Here is a 21,760-nt window from a genome sequence, read left to right on the forward strand (position 1 = left end):
TGTTTGTATTGTAGCGCTTGTAGCTTTTCAGTAGAAAAATCTGTTCTGTGGTTATGATACTGTTTGCATGTGCTGTCGGCCTCTTCTTTCACTTTTCATTTAGGGCAGAAACATCAATACGGAAACACCAATTCTTGGCATAACATGGTGGTTATTATCTAAATGCAAGAGGGCATTAGAGAGATACAGAGTTAGCTTTAAATATCTGTAACATGTAGAAAACATTTTTGTGACAAGGTTGAAAATGCTACATGTAGTTGTTTTGCATAACATATTGTTTTGCACTGCAGTACATTTTTTTTATTGTTTAAAAGTGTTTATTGCTGCATCAGTGCTGCAAAAAATGACTTATTAATGTTTTTTTTATTTATTTTTAAATAATTTGTACTAATAATTATACACTGAAATACCGAAATATTGTTAAAACAAGATTTATGTATTAGAAAATCAATGCAGTGTATGCCTTGTTTTTATAGATTGTACATAAAATAAGTGTATTTTGTCTTACTATATATTTTTTTTCTATTTTTATTTAAATAAAAATCTACTAGTGTTTACAACATATATTAAAGATCCATTCTCTTAATATCTAACGAAGTATTGCTTCTCAAGTAAATAATCTTGTTTCAAAGCATTTTAGATATTTTAACTGTAAAATAAGATTAATACTAGCCAAGAAAAGCACTAAGCACTGTTTAAGTCTATGTGAATGGATAGAGATCTCCACAGCCATTACCTGGAGTCACTCATCAGTCCCGTCAAAGTAAGACCTGAGAGAGGAAACCAAGGGCAGGGGTGCTACAGAGCAGATGTGGTGGCTCACTATGACGCCTGCTGCAAAAAGTGCCATTCATTCTGTCTGAAACAGCTTTATCTGCTCCCTTATCAACGCAGAAAATGCTGAGCCTTTATTTGTCATTCGACGTGTTAGCAGAAGGGAACAGGAGGGCCTGGCTTCTCAGAGGGTGAGCGGTTGCAAATCAGCATCCCCCAAAATCCTCACTGCTGGGTGAAGATGTGTCCTATTGAAGTGAGGTTGGGAAGGGCAGACCTTTGGACATGTCAGAGCTGGAGTGACAGATGGAGACAAAGAAAGGAACGAGAATAAAGATAGAGAGATGAGGTGGAGGAAGGTATCCCGCTGTGCCCTTCTGTCCACGCTGCAAACAGCAGGACTTTAATCTGATGGGTTGTGTGTATATCTGGCAGTAAGTATAAGTGTGTGTTACTCTCATTCAGGTCAAAGTGGTGAGGCCCAGAGCGGGTTGGATGTCATGCGGCCCACATGGGTGGTGGGGTCAAGGGGTAGGGCTCCTGCCTGCTGGGGAGCTTTGATGGGTGGCACACTCTCCCGTTGAAGCCTCCCAGGCTGGCCGGCTCCGGCGGGGAGGTGCTCTGCTACATTTTGTTTTGACCTCAGGCATGTCGGAGCTGTTTCCAATTATGCCCTTGGAACGGGTGGCGTGTATTTCTACGTGTTATATGGGATCATAATTGACTATAACTGCACCCTCTTAACTTTAACCAGGTGCCCCGGCCAAACTGGAGAGATTAGACTTGCACTATTACAGGCACATTGTGTGTTGAGTAAGTCTTGCCAGGGTTCCACACCGGGATCCGATTTGGCCCTGAAGGAATAGTAGGGAGATTGGCCGTGACTTATTGCCAGATCTTACTGCTATCGGGCTGAGCGAGTGCACATGTGGCCGTGTGTGTTCCAGAGCCGTGTCTGCGGGTTCTGTTGTGCTTTACGAGCTGTGTTAAGTTGTTGTTGTATATTTGTGTTAGTCATGCTCTCCTGAGGCACAGCACTGCTTAGCCCAGCGTAGCAGCCGTAACCGCAACCATTTTTCCAAGAGGTCTCGACGGAATCGCTGCCGTACGAAACAGCGAAAGTAACAACATGTGGACATGCACCCACCTGCAACGGGTGCTTCATGAGCAACCCCCCCCCACCCTCTCGGATTAAAATAGACCCATTTACTGGCCTGAAAGAAGGGGGAAGAAGCCCAGTATACATCAGAACCCAGAACTTTACACAGGGAGAGGGGCAAGAGTGGGGATTGATGGCTCATTGAAGTGCCACTCACTGAGAGAGAGCAGATATGTCTAGCGTTTCAGAGTTCACCTTGGGCTAAAGCCAAGCTAAGTGCACACTGTGCAAGGGCGGCCCGGGTCAGCTTGCAACCAAAGACAACCATCCTACCTGAGAGGGAGGTTTCCATCACTCGTACAAATCTTACTTAACAGTTACAAAATCTTACCACACGGACAGGAAAACAAAGGAAAATGATGAAAACAATGAGCCCGTCGTGAAACCAGAGAAGAAGCCGATGCATCCGTATATTTAGTTACACAATCAGACTGAATGCATGAGGTGATCGGGACAGAGAGATGCTTTGGCTCTGAGCGTCCTTGTGTGGGATACTGTGTACATGTTTGAGGCCTAACAAAGGCCAGAGAACAGAGAATAAGGGCATTGTGTTGGACCGTGAGTCTGGGTTAAGAGCACCATTGATGACACTATAGAATAAACACGTCTCCTGAACACTGATGAGCTGAGCTATCATTTTCAACAAGCTCATTACTGTCACTTCATTCTATGTCCCACACTCATCTTTGATGCTGACGGAGAATGGAGGAGCAAGCAAAAAGGAAGAGAGTGAAATGAGAGTGAACAATAAAGTATGGTCAGAGCTACAAGAAAGAAAGAATACAAATCTAATTTTGAGATATAAAATCACGATTATGAGAAATAAAAATTGCAATGTGAAATATAAAGTTTCAATAATACTAATAAACCCACAAGTATGAGACATGAAATCACAATTACCTCAGAGCATTTTTTCTTTGTTTCTCTGAAACAGGCGTCTGTAATAATGGGGACAATCTGTGACTCTTTCAGGGAAGTAAAACAAATGTTTTTGTTGTTGCTCCAAAATGCCAAATGATTCACATTCAATTGTTTGTGTTATTCGGTGATCCAACGCTCGCATAGATCATTTGTTCTAATGCGCTTTTTGGACAATTGACAGGTGGGAGGAGATGTGGCGCTTGATGAGAGGAAGCGCATATGAGTGTGTTTGGGGGGAGGAGTGTGTTTTTAATTACACGATATGTGTTATACGGATGGTTAAAAAGCCAGTTACACAGAAGAGAGCATGTATAACTCTGCCAGCATTGAAATGCATGCTCCGATTCCTCACTAATTAAAGCAGCAACTTCAGAAATGCCATAATAGCATTAATTAGGGGGCTGCTATTTTCAACATAATTTGCTAATTAGTCGGAGACACAGCACTGTGGATGTGACTAATTATTGGTGGGTTGGAGCAATAGACACTTGTGACTTAGGTGAAAATCACATTATTATGGGGTCTCACCATTATGGGTGTGACTCAGGACCCAACAGGGCCTTAATGGCTTGTAGTCTGTTAGTCTCCCCCTTTAAATAAAATGCACTACATCAACACTGGACACAGTTTATTTACTAATACTTGAAGACGCAGCGTTCACACATTCACTAATTAATATGTTATCGGCTTTACTCTTGACCCCACCGGCCTGTCTGTGATATTGGACTGAGGAGGAAAACACATCTCAGCCCACAGCATGTCACTTCCTGCTGTGTGACCTAATCTCCACACAGACCTTTGAAGCCCATATTCCAAACACAGTCCACAGAGGCCTGCACGCACACAAGTACTAGTGTGTTGTTGTGCGTGTGTGTAATGTATTCACTAAAGTTGTGTTGTGCAGTGCATTTTACAGAAGAAAATCTGTTGAAGATGTGGTTATCTTGTTTTATAGTCTTTAAAAATCCGGTCAAGGCCTCTGAATAATTCATGTCTGAAATCTTTAGGGCTGTTGCAGGAGCTCTAGCTGGTTGTTAGTTTGTTGCTATTGACTGTGTTTAAATGAATTTCCTTTTGATTGCCTGAGGGAAAATCCTTTTAATATTCGCTTCAATTAAGAGCAGTTAAACTCCATCAAACATCATGGAGATACTGTGAAATACTTTTAATCATTAGTACTGTATGTTCATACTCTAGCTGCTTTGCTGCCTACATAATGAGCTTCTTCATGAAGATGCATCCTAAACACCATGGAACGTTGGTGTTTTCAATATTTACATATGAAGTCTTATGTGACAGGACTGTAATAATAGCTAATATTCTGTTATATAATACTGGTCAGATGGTCTTTTTTTACGTATTATTTTTTTCTCTGTCCAGTGAGGATGCAATGCATTTAGCAAATGTGAGGACATTTTCTTTCATTAAATAATTTTAAGTGCTTTCTATTCAATAAATAATTTCACATTATTACAGTTTTGACTGTATTTTTGATCAAATTATAAAATTTATCAAATCTGACCCAAAACTTTTGAATAATATAGTGTACATGCAAACTCGATCATGAAGTGTTCAAATGTAGAAGTTTTCATCCAAATACATAACACAGTGGTCATAGCTCATTTCTGCGGTGACCTGTAACCGTAACTTTCAAGCACAATAATGTATGTTCATTTCTGCATTTAAAGTGTATTTTTAATATACAGTGTGTATGCTTAAATATTTCTTAACATTTTCTGTCTGTGTCTTTTTCTCTAATGCTGCTGCTTCTCTGTGCTATGCTGTCTTCTAACAGGTAAGACAAAAATACCATTAGTTAATTCAACAGCCATAAAATACCATTAGTATCATAGAATATATGGGAATGTGTGTTTAGATGCAGTACTGTGCACTAATTTAGACTGTTAACATATCACACGTTCTCCATCTACCTCATACCTTCACTGATTTTACCCTGTCCAGATATAATTTCATCTCTATTACTTTCCTTTTTCCTTTTCGCGCTCTCTCTCTCATGCACTCTTTTGGAGAGACCTTTACTCATCTTGGCTAATGACTTCCAAATACTTCATCAGCATGTAGCCTTAACCTTGCTGTTGTTTCCCAACACCATAACGGCTCTAATTAACTGCTTCCCCCTTCTGTTTCACCTACCTCAACACACACACATGCACACATACAGAGCCTAAGCCAGTTTCGTTTTGCTGAGTTCTTTGCCCAGTGCTCTGTACAGTTTTAGTGCTACAAAGGGAATATATATATTTTAAGAGCTTTGTGTGGATGGATGATGTTAGAATCTCTGGCTCTCACCCCATTGGCCGTAAGAACAGCATCTCTTGTTTGTTAAAGTGCTTACGGCAGTGTTTAGTCAAGGACTCAACATACTGTACGTACACATACTGAATCTGGAGCAATAAGGAGAGTTGAGTTTGCCTCAGCAGATTCACAATGAGATGGCAGTAACCCTGAACACTAGTCTGGGCATGTGCAGCCTGATTAGAAGGAAAACAGGCCTGTAATATGTGGCATTTATTTACATATTTAACTTTTGATCTTTTACCCGGTACTTGCCTCTAAAGTCAGCTGAGAGAGAAGTGTAAACTGAGTGGAAGAGCGCTGCGCTCAAGTTCAAGGATTCTCTCGCCTCACTTGATAAACATATCTCAAGATTCTGGCTTTAAAATCCAGGAACCCTGCTGGGGCGCAACCTGACCTCATAAGTTTATTAATTACTTTTGTTATTAACTATTCATCATGGTTTCTGATGTCCGTCCCAGTGCTGTGCTGAAACAAGACCTATATTCTTTCCTTTAGCCGCCGTACGAAAATCTAACAGTCCACTGAACTTGATAAGTGTGCCATCATCTCGTTAATCAAATTACTTATGAACCGAAATTGACAGTTTTCATTAATTATAAAGGATTATTCTAATTGCGATTCAAATTTATTCATTTAGAACAGACGGCATTCAGTAATATTTCAGCAAATTTGCATATTAAATGGAGAGGGTGGTTGATTAAGTATGGTAATGTATGCGCGATGCCTTATTTTGTTTCTGGTGGGCCATATGTGGCATGGTGGCTGGGGCAGGTGAAGACTCCAGAACGTGTTTAATTTGTTTGACAAACACGGAAGGGGACACAACACGTCCTCTGGCACCCTGCGCTCCGCTCGCCCCTGTGACCCTCACCTCCCTTTGCACCCACCTTTACCTTTAGCTACTGCTCTGCAGCACAGAGAGCTGCCCAGATACTGCCAAGCTAAACTCGACTTGTACGTGGAATAAACACGTCTAACGTCTAACTTTTTAAAGAGACAGTCCTCCAAAAATGAAAATTCAGTTTACTTACCACATTTGTGATGTTCCAATCCAGCATGATTATTTTTTTATTTTATTTTTTTCTGTGGAACACAAATGGAGATATTTTGAAGAATGTTCATGCTGTTCTTTTCCTTTTTCCATCTCCACCATCTATTTTTTTACTAATGAAAGAAAGGAAGTTATACATGTTTGATGGACATTAGAATGAATCAATACTTTTTTCTTTTTTTATTATAATTTTTTTATTTATTTATTTTTTTGAGTGAACTATTCTTTTAAGATTCTGATTGATATTTCTAACAAGATTGTTTCTTAAAAGTGCCATCATGTGATAGCGATGACTGAAATCAACTAAACCGGTCAGACTTTAGTAGTTTATTCTCATTCAGAAACTGGCATGGTGCTTTTGCGACTCTTTGAATTAATTTTATTACTATTTTACACTACAGCTGTGTCCCATTTGTCCTTTGTTCCCATTCTCAAGGTTAAATCAAACCCATTCTTTCTGGAGTTTCTCCACAACAGATTTGTAATATTTTATAATGGATTATGAATACACAGCAAGAGGAGAAGTGGGATTCCTGCTCCAAACTCATGCAAAGGGCATTGTTTTAGTGTAATTTAATACAATAGTTACGGCAAATGAAAAAAGAAGAATAAAATGAGCACATCTATCAACACCGTATGCATTTACACAATGTGCCCTTGCTTACACAGGAACTCTTTATCAAGATAAATATAGCTTGCATACTATACTTTGAATTTAGTTTGCAGATACTTAATTTTAAAGTATTTGTGCGTTTATACATCACCTACAAGCAAAGAAAAAGTACCCTGGCGGACTGCCGTCACCTAATATAAATGCATTAGTGCAAATTTTAGTCTACTAGTGCAGTCCTATGGTAATAAAGCATTATTTGATTCCTTAGCAGGGGTCAAGCCCCTCTGACAGGTCAACAGTTAACCCTGTAGCTTTACTTGGGCCCTGGACTGTTGTTCTGGCTGGGCGCCTGGATATCCCTGGGTGCTGGGCCACTTGAAAAGAAATAACCTAGCGCAGCTGCTGGAGTATTTAATTAGCAAGGGTGCCGATTTTATGTGTGTGTGTGCCTGTAATGATGCTGAAACGGATCTTGCGCTTAGACGGCTGTGTATTGACAGTCTTCGAGTGGCCTAGTGACAAGGCCATTCTTTATTACTCATGGCCGCAGGAAGAGAGGGGACTTGGGGTGGGCTATTGGGTGGTAATGTGGTTCTGGGGTTTGGCAGCGGGCCAGCGGTGGCACACCCAGTTGGGAGACGCTCGGCGCGATTGACATCACTTTGTCTGTCTCAGATTTATGAGGGCTGCTTTAGAAAGGAAGTGTTTCAATCAGCCGTGCCTGCCGAGCATGTCCATCACCCTGACAGCCATTTATTTACAACATCATAGAATTAAATCCTATGTACTATGTGCTTCACAAAAACACACACACATCTTTCTTTCAGCAATACATATCTCATTCATTCTGCCCAACAGTCATATTGTTTTATGTACTTTGGCCATTGCCCTGCTGAAGTCCAGTCATGCCAGGGAAGCCCTTATTTAAGGCTGTGCTCTGTGGCTAAGTGGAAGAAACCTTTAAGAAAGTACATAAACAAAGACGTGAATACTTAGCCAACGCATTGTTACTGTGGCCGGAAGAAACCTCAGTACTCATGAGGACGATAGATTACCCTCAAATGTCTGAGCCTTTAAACCGGACATGCTGTTTTTAAGTAGCTACTGTAGCTACAGACATGTAGACAGTTTTGATAACTTTAAGTCTATAAACTGTTAGACTGGAATGACAGCAGTTAAACTAAAAACAAATTGATAGACGTGGCTGATTATGCTAATGAGTGTTTGTTTTGGGGAGATGAAAAAATCTTACCAACCCTTAAAAGGTAGTGTACATAATCAACTGTTGTTATCCACCATTTTTTTCATGACAAAGTTTTTTTTATTTCTAATCCAAATCTATGGAAGATCCGTGTTTGGATAGTTTTAAACACAATTTATCTTAAATTACCTTAAAATAATAATAATAATAATAATAATAATAAAAAACATAGACACTGTGGCACGTGTAGTAATGATATTTACTGAAAACCATGCTGTTCACAGAAACAGTAGCCCAGGAGGAACGGTTCTTAGCAAAGGGTCAGTCTATGTGGAATTAACAAAGTTGCATTAATACTAAAGGGTGTAATAGGCAATCATAGCCAATACTCCCTTAAAAGGGGTTTTAGGGCTTCCACTGGAGAAATGCACTCTGAATTCAGGAGTCCGAGACTCCCACTTTCTGCTTCCATCAATGTGACATGATGAGTCCGGCACCCCTCCACTTTGTCATGAGAAATATTTAAAGAAAAACAGAGTGGAATTACCTGACACAGGACAGGATTAGACAGAGAGTAGGGACTGATAAATTTTTCAGTGCAATGAGATGTTGTGTCTGAATAAAACATTGCTTTTTAAATAGACATGGGCTAACATGGAAGGTGTTTCCTGCCAGTCTCTCAGCGAAGCCGTTGACAGCTACACACTCATGTCACATACAGCCACACCGACTTCCTATACAGTTCAGTATACTCTTCTCAGTGCATTGTTTCTTTCCACTTTCACATCAAATTTGGTGTCATCCTCCCGTATTTCACCCGATACCGAATGGCAGCCTGTCTGAGCATGTGTGACATGAAGAAATGTGTGTGTGTGTCTCTGCCTGTCCTCAGTGACAAAGAACATGGTGCCCTCTTTGTGAGTACAGAGACCCGTCCTGACTCTCTCACACAGTATTAGCATGCCAACATGCCCTCTCGCACCTTCTGCCCGATACACGTGCCTAGCGGGATCCTACACACTAGGCGGGCTCGCCCCTTTTTCTCTCTCCGGCGCTGTCTGTCAGTGACCCCACTGTTACTCTGAGCTCTTACAGATGGCCCGAGCTCAGATAGCATCTGCCTCCTCCCATCCATCACAAGCGGCTGCTCTGCAGAGCTCCTCGGCAGGGGCCCACGTGTCTGCCAGATCCGTTACCCCACCTCCGTGTGTGGGACTCAGGTAGCTGCCTGCTAGCCTGCGGTCTCTCCTAAGGGGGAGGAACCTAAGTCTCCACAGTCCAGACTGGGAGCGAAGGCCTGGCTGTGGGTTATTAATGGGCCCCCCTTGTTGTTCCTCGGCCCCCGAGGTGTCTGCCTCCCTAGCTCCTGGCACGGGACACCGCCTCATAAATCTACTTAAATAATACCGCACGGCAGCTAGGGGAAAGGGGTCAGTACAGAAACAAGGCAGTAAGGCTGAGATGAAGTGTCAGTGATGCATGGCCTGTGCCCTCTGAATGCAGGTAACGTTCTTACCAACACGCACACATAGAAAAAAAGGGAGGAGGGTATCAAAACAATGCACAAGCTGGAACTATGAAAGAGATTTTATCAGGAAACCCAGATATATATTTTCATGTGAAACTTCGACTCCAGAGATGCAGAGAAGTCCCCCAAAATGAGAGCTCCACCAACAGACGAAGGAGGTAGTGGAGTGGCAGCTGAAAACCGAACATGTGGTTTGAATTAACACCCTCCCCAGGGTTCAGCCCAACAGCGGGGGGAGGCAGGATCTGAGACTACCTTGTGATGATAGACACATCCGTCTGATTATTGTTCTTCTCTTGACACACATCACTTTCACATGCACTGTAGAGTTCCCACGCTTTTTCCTCTTCGTGCTTCAGAAGATTTTGTGAACTCAAAATGTGGATATGATAATATTTCTTGGAAGATTATAGACTGAGTTCAGAAACTAAGCAGGACTAGGTCGACAATATCACCATAAGAGACAAAAATGCCAACAAATTAAATAAAAATAGAATAATAATCTGTTATCTGATTTAGTTGGGAATTCAATTCTACTAAAATGGATTACATCAGTTTAAATAAGCATTTATGTATATATGCACCCATACATTTGTTTAAATGTGCCAGCCTCCAGCTGAGTCTTGGTTTTGTTCTCCATCTGCTTGAAGATCTTAAGGAGTTTTTGTCTGGGTACTGGAGGATTTTTCTATTCTTCGAAAAGCTGCTTTGGAAAAAAAGAAAAAGAAAAAAATAGCATTAATATTTTAACATTGTAAATTTTATTTAAGAAATTAGTAAAATGCAAGAAATACACATTTCTTAATTTGTCATTATTTGAAAGAAAGCAATTAATAATTTGAAATCAGCAAGGATGCCTTAAATCGATCAAAAATGAAAGTAAAAACATTCCCATTGGTACAAATTCCCGTTGTCCTTAGCTTTCAAACTTTCCATTCATCAAACAATTCTATAAAAATGTATCACTGTTTCGCCAGAAACTATTAGGCAGTACAGCTGTTTTTAGTATTGATAATAAGAACCAAATCAGCCTATTAGAATGATTTCTGAAGGGTCATGTGACACTGATAACTGCTGAAAATGTCAAATAATTTTACTGATCAAATAAAAGCAGGCTCAGTGAGCCTGCAAGACTTCTTTCAAAGGCATTAAAAATATTACAAAAACTTTGAACTGTAGTGCATGAATGTTTATATCATAATTAAATATAGTTTTTTTTTTTTTTATTTAAATAGTCCTGATAAAACCAAACCTCTGCAAGTTAGATAGCATTGTTTTGACATGTTCCAGCTGTTTTGATTCAAGAGTTCACTAGCAGTTACTGACTTCTTCCAGTAGCAGCTCTTCTCTGAAGCAGCCTGCAGTGTTGCGCTCGGCTCAGGGTACGCAGCCTGTGCGCCGGAGCTTTGAGCGCAGAGAAGATTGTTATATATTAGTTTAATAAAGTCAGAGACAAATGAAGCCCCCCTGCCAAAGAGGACTGTGTTACACACTTCATGAACCAAATTAGTGTGGCAGCGCAACACGCCGGCGCGTCGCTTTTGTTCCGGAGATGATCTGCATAGCGGAGCTCATTTCTCAGACAGATAAATCAGACGGCAAGCCGTGACTTCCCCCCTCAAGTAAATAGTGTAAATAATGAAAGGGCCTGCCAGCAGTGCTTGAGGAATGACTTCATCCCGAGCTATTTATACAGACTGTCAGAGGGGAACAAAAAAGGAACTGGGCAGGGAAGAGAAGAGAATGGAACCTCCATCTGATTGGATAAAGAAACAGACTGGCTAATGTCTTCTGGGTAATAGAGATGGAGCACTACTTGAGCATTGTGTACTGTATGTGTGGTTGGGAGGGAGGGAAGCTTTTAATTGAGAGGTGAGAAGGATGGATCCCACAGGTTAACTCCATTCTTCAAGGGCCATTAATATGGATCAGATAAGGTTTTTAGTGCACTGCACCTCCAGTGACACATGACATGCTCTATTAATCCTACTGATGTTGTGGACTTGCTTGATGATTATAGTTGAGTTTATCATATCATGTTACAGATATGGTTAGTATTTAAAACAGATAGTTATAAAGAACCTTTTTACACGGGTCACAGTTATGAGACAAGTTCTAAAGGGCAAGAGGGGCACCCAAAACACCCATCTCTCATTTCAGGAGAACTGTCCTGCTCATGTGATTATCAGAACAGTTACACCATTGAAAATTAAGATTTGTAATGTTTTTGAAAGTCGTCTCTATGATGCATTTCAAAATAATTAGAAAATATTATTACAATTTGAAATATATTTTTAAATGTAATTTATTCTTGTGACGGCAAAGCTGAATCAGTGTCACATGATCCTTCAATATTCTTCTAATATGAACTGCTTAATAACTGTCATGTTTTCTTTTTTTCAGGATTATTTGATAAAAAGAAAGTTAAAAGAACATCATTTATTTGCAGTATAAATCTTTTGCAACGTTATAAATGACTTTTAATCAAATGCATTCTTGCGGAGTAAAAAAAAAAAAAAAAGTATTTCAAAAAACAAATTCTTACTGACATTTGGAATAGTTATGTGTGTATCTCTGCAGTTACCTACAGTATAAAAGTCTGTTTCCACCTTTAAAACTAATTAGAAAGGTTATTACAGCTACAGATCTCACAAAGTGACTTCAGATATCACATTGTGATTTTATATCCCACAAATTGACTTTATATCTCATAACTCTAACTTTATTTCTCACTCTTGCAACTAGTAATTGCGACTGTATACCTTCATATAAACTTCATACAGTATCTCACAATTGTGCCTTAATTTCTAATTTTAAAACTTAATCTCTCAATTACCTTATATATTTTTGTTTATTATATTTACCTTATATATGTATGCAAAAATATACTTCCTTACTTATCTGCTTATCTCAAACAATGTCTTAAATGTCTTTGTAAACATGAAATCAACCCAGTGAATCCATTATTTCCAAACCAACATTTCTTTCTTTTTTTTCTTCTGCTGATTATGGTTGCATTTGTGTCTTTAAAAGTTTCTTTTAACCAGGCCAACTTGTCTAAAGTGTATTTTAAACTGTAATATCACCAGACTCATTTGGTTTCCTCATTTAGTAGCTATTTAGGAAGTGTTTCATGTTCTTATAATTAGAGCTCTTGTCTCTCGGCTCCTTCGGGCCCCTCCTCTCTCCACTCTGTAGTTTTATCTTGACGCGGCTCGTACCGCAGATCAAAAAAAATGTCCCACTGAGGATGCCGTACTGCTGGCAATTACCAAGATGTTTATTATATCTGGTGTAATAATTTTGGTCGCTACAGGGATTATTTAAAAGTTATTACTGCTTTGATGTTCGCGCTTTTCTCAGGTTGTGATTGTGTGTTTAATTGTACTGAAGTGACACATAAACCCCATCTTAACTTAATGAAAGCGAGAAAGTGAGATTATTAAAATATGACTGCATCGGCAGCCCGGCTGTGTAATTATTTTGGTAAATTTGTGCTGGGAGGCACGATAGGGCAAAATGTACTCATTTGCAGGAGGCTAATTTAATAAACCTCAACCCTCTTTATATGAAGGTTGAATGTTTTCCTGTTTAACCCAATTGAAAACCACACCAATTTGCTGTACTAATATTTCCAGCACTATCGGGCTAATGATGCTAACTCCAAACAGCCTGGAACCAGTAATTAACGAAGATGCTAATGAAAAGGTGACGGCACCTCCAGCACGCTACGGCGGACACTATCTATCTCAGACCAGTGAAAAAATTCCTCCACTTATCTCACAGCCCATAATTCCTCCTCTTCTAATTAGCCACTGCATTCAGGTAGAATGCAGAATCGCAACGTTCATCCCTGCTTTTTCGGAGAGCTTGAGAGAGCAGGGTTTAACCCAAAGAGACTTTTGAGGAAGAGAGAAATACTGTCGGTATAAGGGAGGAGGAGGAGGGGGGGTGGGGACAGCAGTGTGTGTTACACTCTGCTGGTCACCTGTCAACTGTCAGAGCAATTACAGCACCTCCTAGTGTTAAATGTTTAAAGTGCGCATTAGCATGTAGCACAGTGGCATCCTGTCCCTGTGATCCTGCGAGGCTGGCACTCGCAGACAAGCCCCTGTGCCGCCACAAATCGCTGCAGACAGCTCGCTGTTAAAATCAATATGCTGTAGTTTTGTAGCGCTCCCATCTGACTGTGCGGCGTTGTCTAATATAATGTAAATAATAAATTATCAGAAGCAGATTACCAAGCGGCGGAGACACTCCACCTCACAGTCACCCTCTGATATAACACTCAATAGCACTAAAAGGGTCGCATATCCCACTTTGCCACACCTTTTTGTCTCCTGCTCAGTCTTTTAAATATCCTACAATTAAAAAAATAAGGGTTCCAGAAAGTGGATTTTCACAGCCAAAAAAATAACCAATTTGGGTTCCCAAAAGAACCTCTCAGTGAACAGCTCCTAAAAGAACCATTTTTTTTTTCTTAATGTGAAGAAAATGTTTTCCTCTATATGGAACCATTTGTGGAATCGCACTATTACAAAGAAAGGTTCTTTATTAGCATCAGATTTGAGGACTGGAATTAACTTTATACGAATTATTGCATTTAAAGAAATGAATCAAATGATGGAGAAAAGCACTGGAACAGACATATAAATAGATGTACTGTGCATTAACATACAGTATGTAGAGAGAGAGAAAGGGAGGGAGCAAAAGACATATTAATAAACAGTGTCATCAGCAGTCTTTAAACGCTGTTGACAGTCATTTTTTAAATGCCTTGTTCCAAAGCATAATGTAATAAACAATGTAATAGTAATAAAATGGTATAAGATTATTTGGATGTTCTTTACACGATGGAAAATGGTTCTTTTAATAACTGTTCACAGAAATGTTCTTTGCTGAACCCAAAATGGTTCTTCTATTGAAATGCTGAGAAAACCCACTTTTGGAATCTCTAAAGGCTCTTCATCGAACCAAAGCCAATAAAGAATTCAAAAAGAATAAGTGGATTCCTTAGAGATACACAGAATAATAATTTCGAAAGCAGTTTGATTTGAATTTTCCACATGCACTTTTGCAAAGCATCCTGTGAGCGCTGCCAATATACAACTGGTAAAATGGACCCCTTTGCGCTGGGTTAAAAGAGTGATTAGGTTTTAGTGGGACATGCCAGATAACAGGAGATGAAGGCAGGGAGCGCGAGTGAGCTCTAATTAGGTCAGTGGAAGAGAAAAGCATTCGCATTCGGTCTCTGTGAAAAGGTCCCTCTGTCCTTTGCGTCCCATCTGCGGGTGACTGGATAAGACAGGTGAAGGCAAGTAGAAGTGGTAGCTGTCAATACGCCTCCCTCGCTCGCCTTCCCTCTGATGCCATGAATTATTTGTGAGAGCAGGCGATGACAAAAGGATGTCGCTTGCTCTCAAAGCCTCACCTGCCGTCCCGTCACACCCGAGGTTGATTCCATCAGACACGCAAGGGGGAACCAACTCCCTCCTTTACATTTCTCTCTGCTCTGCTCTTTTCTCTAACCTCATCATTTCTGTATCATATATATCACATATACAGTACATTAAATTAACCTAGACTAATATATGATATAAAAATTTCAGTGAATAGTTCATTGTTTGTTCATGATACCATAGTAAAATAACTAATGCAAACCATGTCAATAAAAATAAATAATAATTGAATTCATGTCATAATCAGCTAAAAAGTTAGGCTTTACTTTCACTAGATAGCAAAAAGGAATGTGATGTAACTATCCATGGAGCCCAGTTTTGAATTGAATTTTTTTTTTTGCAGACATCACATTGAATGGCATTAGGTCAAAAAACAAGTTTGATCTGACTGCATCCTTCTATTCTGTGGTTTTTAGGGAATTTAGGGACGTGTGTGTAACTGAGTATTACTCAGGCTGGTTTGTTTGAGCCCTGTGGCAGTGAGTAACAGTGTACTGTAAAGCTCCAGTCTTCACACAAAAAGCAGGCGGTCTAATGATCCCACTGGCTGCTAACCCTCAGGCCTGTGCTGTCCCTCCACCACCCCTCCATTCCCACCCTTCCTCCCTCCCTCCATCCATCCCTGCCACATCTGCTGCCTCTCGCCAAAGGAAAAAAATCAATCTCTCCGTCATGAATTATTGAGGTGTTTGCCTACAGCTTCTGAAATATACAGGAGGGTGGTCTCTCTCTCTCTATCTCTCTCCCTCTCTCCCTTTCTCTCTTTTCTTGTATATTTAGTTTAAGATATGTAAATTATGCATAACAGAATGTATTTAATATACTTTTTTATTTGTATTTTTTTACTTTCCACCTATTTGCGCAGTTCACATTGCTTTGAATATGTTGTGTGGGATCTTGTATTTCCCTCTGAGCGATGCAATTAATTTGTGGCTTGTATACATGGGCGATGCACAGTACAGAGGCTGTTTACAGAAATTATATCTGTTTGTCCGTAGCATTCTGTATGATTAGCTGAAACAGAGGTCATTTATGCTGAATTAGTCAATTACAGGCATTAAGCCGGAGACGAAAGAGTTCGATGTGTAAATCTTCGCAAAAAATGGATGAAACAGCTGCAAACTAGTGCACTTCCACTCTCTAAACCCACCCTCAAGTTTGACTTATTACACCATCGACTGCTGTACTACTGCTGGTCTTGCTCGCTCACACACCTTCACTTGCACTTGTAAACAATAGCTTTAGCTGCAATGATTACATTAAATCAGGCAGTTGTCATATGACAATCATTATCCCTTCTCCAGTGGCAGCGTTTGATTGACAGCTCCCCAAAACCCATGTGTGGTGGCTGCACATCGTCCCCTGGCTTCAGCTATCAATTACAGGCTTGAATTTGAAGCATTTATTATGTAAAATAATTCTCCCGTCTGCACTGCACTCGTCTCCTGGGTCTGGTCCCGCTGTCTGATGTGAAATTTCTCTCCTCGCTCTCCTCTTTCACGTTCATTGTCTCTCGCTCACTCGTTCTGTCTCACTCTACTCTTTGTTGTTATTTTGCAGAGATTGTGTCTTGCATGCATTGCTCTTAAATCGACACGGGCCAGGAGGTAATGACATAAGATGCCAGTGGATTGTCTGAGAGAGGAAATGCTGCAAATCAAACCGGTTAATGCTCAGGAGCTTTCGTAGAGTAAGAGGAACAGGCCTCATTAATTGTAACCTCTTTGGAGTGAGCACACAATATACTATGATACTTTTAAGTGTATATATATTTTTATCTTTTTTATGTTTAGCTGGCTAATGGTTGTCTTGGACTTATACTAACAACTAGTGGCTTGGATGCAGCAGAATGCATTGCCACGTGATACCATTGGAGAAATGTGCAATTCAATAAGCTTTGACTCATTTAGTCCAGTGCTGAAAGTGTTAAATAAGAGGATTTTTAATGATATAAAGCGACTGGTCATGTGGTATCAAAAATGGCATCCCCAATGAGGTGGCCGACTTAATGTAAAATAATGTATTTGATTAAAAAAACAGCAATATTGTTAAATATTATTACAATCTAAATCAATGTATTTGAAATTATTTCTAAATGTAATTTACTATATAATGACAAAACTGAATTTTCCACATCATTACTTCAGTCATCAGTGTCACATGATCCTTCAGAAATCATTCTAATATGCTGATTTGCTGCGCAAGAAACATTTATTATTATTATCAATGCTGGAGACAGTTGTGCTGCTTAATATTTTTGTGGAAACTGTGATACATTTATTAGTTTATTTATTTATTTTTACGTTTTATTCATCTAAAAATATATCAAACAGCATTTATATTTAGCACTGTAATAATGTACGTATACATATATCTTAAAACCTCAGATGAGAAAAATTACTAGTGTACCTTTAATATACAATACATAAATACATTTTTATAAGTATATAAATTCTGTGCACCAAAATGGTCCACACAACCTCAGCTAAACAGGACTAAAAATAAATAATGCTTCCTCTCTTGAGGAAACATTTGTAGACAATGGAGGACACAGAGTGCGAATTCTTCTACTCTCATGTTATGATAAGAGAATTCTCTTTGCTCGCTCTCCATTTCTTCTTTCTCACTCTTTCTTTCTGAAATAGTTCTTCGGTTGCATTTGGCACCAAACTCGCAGGCCAGTGCAGAAATCCAGCCATAATAAATGGAGGGAGGAGGGAAAAATAAGACATCTGAAAGACCAGCTAAGCAAGCCGGTGATATTTCTTCCTTTTTTTTTTTTTTTTTTGCCTGGGACAGATCTTTTGGAGATGTGTATTGTAAGCAATTTTAGAGCTGTCAGCACAACATGCCTACTGGTCTCTGCTTGCCTGAAGGCGGAAAGAGGGGAAGGTTAGACGTGTTGTAGCTGTCGGATTGTTCTACTTGCGTTATTATTATTTTATTTGCAGTATCTGGTCTTGAAGGAATTATGTGCATATTAGAGACCGTTCAGGAGAGAGGCTAACTGACGCACTTGTGTATTTTCAAAGCATGAGCGATATGTTTATCTACAAGGGGCAGAGAGAGAGAGAGAGAGAGCGGATGACAAACAGAGGCTGAAACGTACAGCAAGTTACAGGGCTGCTCGGCTTTAACGCTGCCGCTCAGAAGATTAGCCTATCACTCGTCAACATGGTGTCGCCTTACTCAATTAGCCACAACTCAAACTCTGTGTTTTAAACAACTGCAACATTCCTATCATGCACACAGAGTAGAGGTAATGGAGAGCTGCCTTGTGAGGACATCTGCCCCTGCTCCTATTAAGACAGCCCATGCTGCTCTCTCACAGAGACATTCTGGGAGATGGGAATGAAGATAAGATGGTGTAAGGTGAGGAGAGAGCGGATGAAGAAAGATATCATGCCATACCGAATGGCACTTTGAGTGTCGCTCCATGGCAAGAACTGGCATCGGCTGTGTCTCCCAGAAATGGACACATTTATATTATCTTTCTCTCAGTCACCCCCTCTCACACTCTTATGGTCTGCGTTAGCCTTCATAAAATATTCATGTTGGTTGTGCTCAGTGCCATAATTGCCATCTCAGCCTCTGAATAATTGATGGCTGGTGCCGTTGACTTGGTCTCATTTACTGAGAGTGTGGGTAATACCATACTCGCACATGCCACATGCTATAATGCCATGCTGCTGCAGTTAGTGCTGACTCCAGATCAGCCGCTCTCTCCGCACGCCGCTATCATTCATCTGAAACCACCCTCACAGCTACAGTCAAATGCATTTAAATCAATAGCGCTAGTGACTTAGGCTACAAGTATTACTGCAAACACAGGGTGGGGGGCAATTTGATTTTGTTTGATGTGCTTTTAGGAGTGACTCGAACTCAATGAGAGGCTGCAGAGACTTTCCCAAATGCTCTTTCGTTTATTAAAGCGCATGTTTCTGTGATCGTTGCATTTTGAGTGGGTGTCTTGATTGTAAAGAGCACTGTCCTGTGTGGCTGTTTGGTATTTAATTTGACGTAGAGCGAAACAGGCTTCATTTTTTTTGTGAATCATACCTCGGCTGAGATTTGAGGTGAATAATGCAAATGGATTAACGGCTGAGTGTCCAAGTTGGGCGACCCTGCAGGAGAGTTAATTAAGAGGCCAGAGCTGAGCGGACAGATGTGACCCTTAGACAGGCCGAGGTCAAAGGTCGATTTGTTTTTGGATTACATTAACCCTGCCTACTCCAACACCATCACCCTTCCACTGCTGCTTTAATTCATTGCGCTCCTTTTTCGGCCTGACATTTACTCTTACCCCTCTTCATGGCCTGGGTAAGCTACAATCACCCATTAGGGCACTGCAAAGTGAACGTTACAGGCTATTTGACCCACTGTGTTCAGTCCGAATGGCACTGCAAAATACACAGGAAGCAATCGTATCAATCAGTACATCACATCACAGTTAGTGTATAGAAATAATAGCAACAAGTCACTGCAAGCCATCTGACATCACATCATTGTTTTTTAAATAAACAAAGAGAGGAGGTGAAAATTCAGCTTTGAAATCAAGGAAACAAAATATATTTTAAGATTTAAAATAAAGATAAAATGAAATAATAAAAATCACAGGCAATCATTAGAACGGTAATGTAAATGTACACCTGTGCGATGTGTCTCATGTGTTTGATGACACTGCAGCATTCCCGAATGGGGCATTTTCTCAAGTGAAGTGAACTTTAACCGATATATCTCACTCAGTGTGTATAGCAAGCAATGAACACTGCACAGAACCCCTGTGAATAAGAGCGCAGCTACTCTCTCATTCTTCCACGCTGTCATCTGTACTCCTTCCATCTCAGTTACAGTTTCATTAGCAGCCGGTTTGATGTGTCTAAAAGTACAATGTAAGAGTTATTAAGCAGAGCAGTATGTATGACAGGTCATGCTCTGTGCTGTGACTTAAACTCATCCTACCCATCAGACACTTGGAGTGTTGCCCTCTTCCTCACGCTGACTGTGATAATAGCCCTCTCTAATTGAAGTGCTCTTAGCCATGCCATTTGCAACATACCGTCCAATCTCTTCTAAAAGCATAAGGTCCCTGTCCGAAGTGCCCTATGGAGGGGACAGTGCGCACTTTATTAAACATTACACGTGTGATTACATGTCCCCTCCCTGTTCGGCAGGCATCGGAGTACTCTCGCTATTGCTAATGGAGCTACAGGGTCAACAAAGTCAAACTATATCCACATTACACATGTGGATGAGGGTTCTAAAAACTATGAGTGAGTGTTTATGAGAAAGTGGCGTGCGGTTGGGAGACCAAAAGGACAAATCCATAGCACGGAGGGAAAGAAAGACAAAGGATGTCTTCCTAAACTAAGGGCACCCAGGGTTTTGCAGGGGATTTAGGAGGACTATGAGAGCGTGATGTCAGAGATGGGGTTAAGCCCAGACTTATCTCCACACAAAGCAGGAAAGAGAGTAAGAGAAGGAAAGCGAGAGCGTGGAAGAATAAGGGACAGGTCAGGAGCGCTCAGACAGGGTCAGTGGCAGGAGGGAATCAGTGGGAAAGAAAGCTGCGGCTTAGAGCTCTTAAATGATATTATAGACGAGGCCTGTAGCGCTAATCTGTTTACCCAAACAACACAGCGGATAACACTGACAAACATGTTCTCATCAATGCACACACACACTGAGCTGCAAAATGCAAGATGTGATCTACAGTATATGCGCCTTGCTATGCATGATATCTATACATATGTATATACACCCACACACACAAACATATACATACAGTGTAAATTTTCAATCTTACATGCTACAAGGCACAAAGGCATGAGAAAGGGATGAATGGATTGATGCACATGGATGTAAGATGGTGTAGATGTTAGAGGGGCGACACAAACAGTAGATTAAAGAGCAAAGGAAGAGACCTGGGCTGCTTATCCTAGACTAATCACAGCGAGCGCACACAGACTATGCATCTTACATTCCTTCAGCACTAACAAGCCAGCTCCACATACACACACACACACACTCTGTGACTGACAGATCGTTAACTGCTGGTCTATGCTGTCTAATACAGTACATCAGGCAGGACATCTAAACATTAATCCGCCACAAATATGGCTTATCATCTGAAATATGTAAGTATTAGCAATTTTACATAAATAAATGTACCCTATTGAAGTGTCTGGGTGGAGTGTGGAAGCTGAACAGTAGTGCTCACAGCAGGACAGACACCAGTGTGCGCACCTACTCCTAAAATACTCCATCATTTTTGGTCATACAGATGAGAGTAATACATCTTTCAAATCTGTAAAGACTCTACGTTTATTTGGGTGCACTCAAAATAACAACAAAATGTGCTTTTGTAAAATGATGAAAGCAAACAGGAAGCACTTTCTGCCATCTCGGGCTGTGTGAACTTGAGGGTGAAACTTCATATATATATGATATATAAGATATATATATCTTTGCCTTACAGACATTCAAAATATATATAGAGAGAGTGAAATGCCTACTTTCAAATGAACCAGTATAAATGGAAAACAAATATTCTCAGATTATGTAATCCGTGTATGAAACATGCATACAGGCGCATTACTACTGTGGAGATGATGTGTTAGTATCGCAGAGTTCTCTTAAAAGGAAACTAAGAAAGTACTTGTTTATCAGTGAATTATTAAAAGACTCCAGCAATGGAATCCTAAACTGTGTGATCACAAGGCTACTGAGTGTTGA

The 21,760-nt window shown here is 40.3% G+C and overlaps 1 protein-coding gene across 5 annotated transcripts in view; it reads left to right on the top strand.

Annotated features, from left to right (window-relative positions):
* Nucleotides 1–21,760, top strand: part of ebf1a (EBF transcription factor 1a) — a 114,962-nt gene that overhangs the window by 52,674 nt on the left and 40,528 nt on the right. The gene's annotated exons all lie outside the window — the stretch shown is intronic.

Source organism: Carassius gibelio, chromosome B14 (genome assembly GCF_023724105.1).
Source record: "Carassius gibelio isolate Cgi1373 ecotype wild population from Czech Republic chromosome B14, carGib1.2-hapl.c, whole genome shotgun sequence".
Taxonomy (NCBI): domain Eukaryota; kingdom Metazoa; phylum Chordata; class Actinopteri; order Cypriniformes; family Cyprinidae; genus Carassius; species Carassius gibelio.